We start from the raw sequence: 7,081 nt of genomic DNA on the forward strand, positions 1-7,081 counted from the left end.
GAAGGCAGACTATCATTATTATTATTACTAACATTACTCTATGCCAGACACAGTGCTAAGAACTTTACAATTATTATCTCCTTTCATCCTCACAACAGCCCTGGGAGGAAGGTGATGTTATTAACACCCATTTTACAGGTGAGGAAACTGAGGCAGATAGAAGCTTAGTGACTTGCCCAGGGTCACACAGTGTCTGAGGCTGTGTTTGGTTGGCTAGCTTTCAAGTAATGAGGATTAAGGACAGGGCCCGGGGTTTGAGGAAGAGGAGATCTAGGCAGCTGATAAATCTTCCCATCTCAGACTCCCATGTAGTACTAGGTTTGCATTTGTCCACCTACAGCTGTCATACATCACTCTGAATCTGTCACTTGTGTTTCAGCCTTATTAATAATGAGCACTGACCTATATTCACCCTCCGATCCAGCCAAATGAGCCTTCTGCTCCTCAGACACAAAGGTCAATCTCCCATTTCCGGGCATTTGCACAGAATGTCCCCAGGCCTGAAATGTTCTCTTCACCTTTCTCTCTTACAAGCCCTAACATCAGGGGCAGCTAGGTGGCGCAGTGGATAGAGCACCGGCACTGGAGTCAGGAGGACCTGAGTTCAAATTTGACCTCAGACTAAACACTTGACACTTGTTAGTTGTGCGACCGTGGGCAAGTCACTTAACCCCAATTGCCTCTCGCCCCACCTCAAAAAAAATTCTGTAATAATCCCTGACATCCTTTAAGGCTCATATCAAATCTACTTCCTACCTGAAGCCTATCCGGACTGCCCCCTTCCTCAGCTGTTTCTCCCCTGCTCCAAATTAACATGTATTTATTTTGTATATCTCTACCACAGAATGTAGGGCATTGAAGGCATGGCCCTGCCTGCAAAGAGAGCTGAGCCTAGAATCGGGAAGACCTGACTTCAGATCCAGCCTCAGATGCTTACAGGCTGTTTGCTTCCCTACAAATCACTAACCTGTTTGCCTCAATTTCCCCCACTATAAAATGAGGGGTTGGGGGAAGGAAGGAAATAAACATTTATTAAGCACCTACTATGTGCCAGTCACTATGCCAAGCACCTTTTTTTTCTTTTACAGTTATTATTTCGTTGGATCCTTGAAACAACCCTGGGAGGTAGGTCCTGTTATGATTCTCATTTTTGAGTTGAAGAAACTCAGGCAAACAGAGAAAGCCAATAATACCTTGCTTTTTTCATCCAGCAACATCAGCTGGCTGTCCTGACTAGTTAATTAACAAGTAAACCTGGTTAGCTGCTTTAAACCGACTCAAATGGGCCAGTCACTGGCCTCACCTCAACAGCCAGCTGTATCTCACACACAACAGCTACTGATGCTGGCGCAGCCTGGTTTATCAGGCAGCTCAGCGCTCTCAGCGGCTTGGCTGTGTATCATCCACAGGTCACCTTCGCTGGCACTGGTGAGGTTACGATACAGAGGTAGATTGACGTGACAGGAGAAACATGGAAAGTCACAGAGGCATGGTCAGGTGTTTCAAATCTTGCTTCTGAGGCTTACCAGCTGTGGGAGCCATTTAACCTGCCTGAGCCTCAGTTTCCTTCGCTGTGAAATGGGGATAACAACAATAACAATCATGACACCTGCAATTCTCATTAGTGAGAAAGGTTCGATAATTTCAACTTGGTTCAATGAAGATTTATCAAGGGCCCCAGCATGCAGGCTTTGGGAATAGAAATAGGAATTGGATGTGTAACTCCAGGTTATAAGGAACCCTCCCTCTACAGACAGCACCTTCTCTAATAGCAGTAAGCCTCAGTAATAGGAGCAGGAGAAAATGTAACATCCCTAGTCTCTAGGTGGAGGCACATTTATTTTAATTGCGCAAAAACAGCTATTAGCCATCAGTGCCCCAGAGAGCCTAATTCTACCATCCCTAGGCTGATGAAGGTAAACACCAATTCATCTCCTCTTGAAACAACACCTTAGGACATAAATGAGGAAAAAGGAATAACCCGAAACAAAGGCAACTCCATCCTGACCTATTCAAATGTCACAGTCCTGATGAAAAATGGGATATAGACTAAAGGAAGGATGTAGACACAGACCACTGAGATTCTGATTTGAATAAAATAAATCCTCATAACAAGGGAACCAATAGACACCAAGCAGTATTGCCTCCTGTAACAGAGGGAACCAGGTGAAGGTGAAAAACAGTTTAAAGAAAGCTTGTCAAGGTTGCACTTCTTCAATAGGTTAATGAGTTTTGCTGGACTATTCTTCCCCCATCCCCACCCCTCTTTAGAAGGGAGGAAGGAGGGAGAAAGGCAAATATAGCAGATGCAAGAAATAAAAGTTATCAATGAAAAAATTTTTTAAAAGCTTGATGAGAAACTCAACTAATCAGGGTCATCTTAAGAACATTAAAAGAGGAAAAATGGAAGGATTATTGTCTTTTGAGAATAATGTATACATGCACTGAAGAAGCTTCAGCCTGACTGTTAAAACAGAATGAAGTGTTCTCACAGAAAGGACAGAACAGAAATGAATGAAAAAGTGGGAGAGCTTTTTTGGATGAGGGTTTGTTTTTTTTTTTTACTAGGGAACCAGTAAAAAGCTGTAAGAAATACTCAACAGCAGAACTCATTTTTACTATCACAAAAAGCCTCTAGCACCACTGGGTGAACCTCCCCTGGCCACCATGGTCCAGTAGTTCTCTGGGAGGACATGGACAGGAGCCGAGCTGGACAGGCAGGCATAGATGTGTCATAAGCAGCAATGCTGGAAATCACAGATCCTCAAGGACAGGAAACAAAATTACTCAGTTAAGATGCGGACAAAGTTATTTTGCCATTTTATCGTCCAGGAAATTGACCATCAAGTAAAACAGTGAAATAAGAGCCACCACACAGCTGCGTGCTTCTGTCAATACAAAAAACTCTGGCTGCTTCTTTCAACTACAGCTATCACCTGAACACAGAGGCAGAGAGAATGAGGGGGCCGAGCTCTGGATTCGAATTCTGCCTCTGACGTCACTCCATTTGTCAGGGCTCCCCAATGGACTCACTAAGATTAATTCGATAGGTCACAGATTCCTCTCTGCAGTGGTGAAGGGAGTCGCCACACTGAGACATCCTCAGAGCTGAATGAGTGAATGAATGGTCAAATGTTATCCTCTAGGCGCTCCCCAGATTTCTGCCCACTGACCGTTGAGGATTCCTCCCGATTCTTCTACAGGCAAAGCACCATTTAAGAAAATGATGGCAATTCAAGTGGGAATATGTTTTGAAGTTTGTCAATTAAATCTCTCCTTATTTCGTACATACTTGTAAATATGATATCTCCCATGATAGGATGTCAGCTCCTGGAGGGCCCGGGAGCCTCATTTTTGTCTCTGCATGCCCGACTAGCACTTACATAGCATGCACATGATACTTGGTGTCCGTCTGATTATAAAAAGAGTAACATGACCCACAAGTTCTGGATAGTTCAAACAGCCCAAAGTAGGAACTCACAGCTGCCCGCGGCATTACAGGACGGTCGTTTTCTCTTTATATCAAGGGAGCAATCGATCAAGAAACATTTGTTAAGAGCAAATACAACAAGGGGCAGAAGACGGTTCCTGCCTCTCAGGGAGCTAACAATCTAAGGGGGGGAATGAGGAGGAGATCACGCAAACAAACATATACAAAGCTATAGACAAGATAGGAAATAATTAACAGCTGGAGACCCAGCTACCAGCACTCAGTCCCCCCCCCCCACCTTGGGGGTCTGCCACACCGGAGACGCCTCTCTGGCAGGCATCACTGCTACACCTCTCAAGCCCAGCTCGTCTTCCCAAACTCTTAAGCCAGAACAGTGGAACAATTAGGAAACTTGGCGAGCAAAACGTCGTCCAAAAAAAAGGAACCTTTAGCAGAAAAACTTCGCAAGGAACTGTACAGTTAAAATAGAGAACAATGGCGAGGTTAGCCAGAAAGTGCAGATAATGAAAAGAATGAAGTAGGCGGAGTTTGAAATTCGGCTTCCTGGCCACTTAACATGTGCATATGCCCTGACCCGAGAAGCACCGAGAAGCTGACCCAACAAGCACAAATGAGATCCCTCCGCCTGAGGGCAGAGGTCTGGAATTCTCCCCAGTATTAAAAGGTAGAAGTAAAGAACTTGGACACTTCCCAAGGGGAAGGAGTTTTGGTTCAGTGACCCAGGTAAAATACGTGGGGGAGGCTGAACCAAGGGGAGCGTACCCAAATAGTACCCAAGAAGCATGGCGTGATCGGGGAATGCTGCGGGGGAGCCCCCCGGGCCTTGGAGAAGCGCATCCAGGAGTGTGGCAGGGGGCCCCCCGCCGCTTGCTACATAAATCGAGTGCCCCACAGCTGTCCATCCTGGGAGGTCTTCCCGACATCAATCACAGGAGTTGGGAGCTGGAAGGGGCCTCAAGGGCTCAGTCCTGGCCGATGGAGAATGCCCTCCCTCCATGCCCCGAATGTCAGGGACCTCGTGACACAGGCGACCCCAGTCCTTTCCCAGACGAGTCGACCCTACAACACCCTGAGTAACCATCTAGATTGAGATTTTTTTTAAAGCACCAATAAAACATTTTACCCTGTATGGGTTCTCAGCGTGACCCTACCCTTGAGCGAGGAGGAGGAAGGGAAAGCAGGGGAAAGGGTGATGGCTTGGGTCCGCCAATCGCCAAGCCTTTAGGCTCCCCTCCCCCACAGCCTGCAGCTCCCCCACATCATTTGCAAAACCCTGAAACGTGAAGCCCCGGCCAGGTTGCCTCCACCCTCGCCAGCAGTCTCCCGGGTCCAGGCAGCCTCCCTAGGAAAAGTGTGGCCAGCCACCAACCTTGCCCCCCGACCGTCCCCCGGAAAAACAAAGAGGCAGTGGGCTCCGAGGGCCGTCCCCTCCTTCCGCGCCCCGGACTCCCCTGCGGGGAAGGGGCCGAGTTTGGTGTGAAAACAACAGCAGGCTTCCACCAGCGGGGGCTGCCTGGTCTGCAGAGCAAGGGGATGAGAGCGCGGGTGGACGCGGACAAGTTCTAAAAGGGGCCCCTAAAACAAAGCAGCAGCCGAGGTCCTGGGGCCACAGGTGTGGACGCCCCGGGCGCACGGGGGACGCGGGCGCGCAGGGGCGCACGCGTGGGGCTCCCACAGCAGGCGCCTCGCCTCCCGAGCCGCCAGGAACCACGGAGAGCGCGCAGACAAGCCCGCCGCAGCCAGGTGCGGCGCCGAGCCCCCCCCCATTTCGGGGGGGGGGGAAAGCCCGGGGCCCCCCGGCGCCCCCCCCCCCCCACCGTGGAACCACTAGGGCGACGCAGGAAGACGTGGGGGCTCCCGCGCCCGCAGCCCCTCCCCCGGGCTCACGGTCCTGGGGGTGCCGCCGACGGGACTCACCTCGGGAGGGTGCGTGAGCGTGGGAGCGCGCGTCAGGGCAAGTGGGGACGCCTGGTGGGGGCTCTGGAGAGGAGGAAGAGGAAGGAGGGCCGCAGAAGCAGCCGGCGGGGTCGGCACCTGGCAACGCCAGGTGACCCCAGAGAGCCACGCCCGTCCAACCGCTGGGCCGGCCACCCGCCGCTCCCCACCTTCGCCCCGCCCCCGCGCGCCTCCCGACGAGGAAGTGCGCCCCAGAGCTGCGGGAGCTCGGGGCGCCGTCGGACGGGGCGGGCTGAGCTGGGGCGACCCCTCCTCTGCCCATCACGGGCGCTGGGGCGAAACCCCCTTCACCCACCACAGGGTCTGGGGCTAGGCGACCCCGCTCCGCCCACCCCGGGAACTGGGGGCCGAGACTGGCTGGGCTCTGAGGGGATGAGGGAGCCCTTGGTACCAGACTCGTGCTCCTAGGGGTTGGGGGGGGGGTATGGTAAAAGAGGCTCGGATACAGCTTTACATACGTTATCTCATTGGTGCTCTGAGACTTCTTGTCCCCATTTTACAGATGTGGAAACGAGCCTTCCTGGCAGTCTCCGTGAGAGTCAGACCCAAGGGCTGGAAAGCTAGCCTTTAAATGTTTCGATGGTGTGTAGCTCCTCCTCCTTCCCAGCATCCCGGCCCCAGGACTGGGAGGAGCGAGTCCTCTCAGCATCCTCCTCTAGGCTCTGGGAAGCAGCCTGCGGAAAATGGGTAAGTCAGCCCAGCCACCCCTGGGGAAGCGGGGCAGGGCAGAGAAAGCAGAGGGGCCTCCCAGACCCCAGAGACTTAGGTGTGGACGTGAAGGCAGCATGTAAGACCCGGGAAGCTAAAGGAGACAGGCGTGCTGGAGCCAGCCCTTACTGGTCTGACATTTTCAGTGCCAGCATTCACACTTCCAATCAGCAAACCGCAAATCAGAGCTCATTTTGTCTTGTTGATTGTCCAGACTTAAGAGAGTGATGGAGAAAATATTAATAATGCAGATTAAATTTAAAAGTGTGTTTTGCAGCCTTTTTGGACGGGCTGGTTGTTAAACATTTACAAGCACACTGAGACTAGCTTCTTCTTCCTCTTCAAGAAACCTGTTGTATGATGTTTAGGCTATGAAGACCCTGTACAAAACAAAACCTAATAATGTGTATGGAGTTTGAGAGTGGGGTTTTTTCAGTTAAGAAACAAAACAAAACAACCCCACTGAGGCTTGTTCCATAGCAGGCTGGTCACCTAGAAATGGGGGTGAGTGCTATCTGCCAGAGAAAGCATATGGAAAAGGAGCAGTGTAAGCTGGTGGAGAGCAGGGAGCAGAGCCAGAACTGAGAGAGAGAAAGAAGAGGGTGACTGGCGCCATCTTTGAAAGGAAAGCAGAGCTGCTGGATGGACATCAGCAGACTTGAAGAATGAGAATGTAGTGGTTCTGTGGCATGGGACTGTGGAGTGAAGTGCTGGTGGCAAGACTACCCGCCATGGCCCCCGCAAGAGAGCTTCAGTGAAGCAATGGGGGAGGCAGAGGATGCTAACCAAGGGAGCAAAGAGCCCCTGGGGGCCAAAACAAGAGCTCTGGGGAGCACAAATATGAAACAAACCAATTGCTCCTACCTGTCCTTCAGTTGTATCTGACTCTTCATGACCCCACTTGGGGTTTTCTTGGCAGAGATATAGGAGTAGTTTGCCATTTCCTTTTCCAGCTCATTTTACAGG

General features: G+C 51.0%; 1 protein-coding gene across 3 annotated transcripts in view; it reads right to left on the minus strand.

Moving 5' to 3' along the window:
• GPR160 (G protein-coupled receptor 160) overlaps nucleotides 1-5,942 on the minus strand; it is a 33,268-nt gene extending 27,326 nt beyond the window's left edge. For 2 of the 3 annotated variants that reach the window (XM_027876157.1, XM_027876155.1), the window contains exon 1: nucleotides 5,866-5,942. The gene's annotated coding sequence lies outside the window, so the exon portion shown is untranslated. Of the gene's footprint in view, nucleotides 1-5,368; nucleotides 5,503-5,865 lie in introns of those variants that run through there. The other variant, XM_027876156.1, reaches the window with a different exon arrangement.
• Between the last annotated feature and the right edge of the window lie 1,139 nt (nucleotides 5,943-7,081).

The sequence above is a fragment of the Vombatus ursinus genome, unplaced genomic scaffold, assembly GCF_900497805.2.
Source record: "Vombatus ursinus unplaced genomic scaffold, bare-nosed wombat genome assembly UNPS02014810.1, whole genome shotgun sequence".
Taxonomy (NCBI): Eukaryota; Metazoa; Chordata; class Mammalia; order Diprotodontia; family Vombatidae; genus Vombatus; species Vombatus ursinus.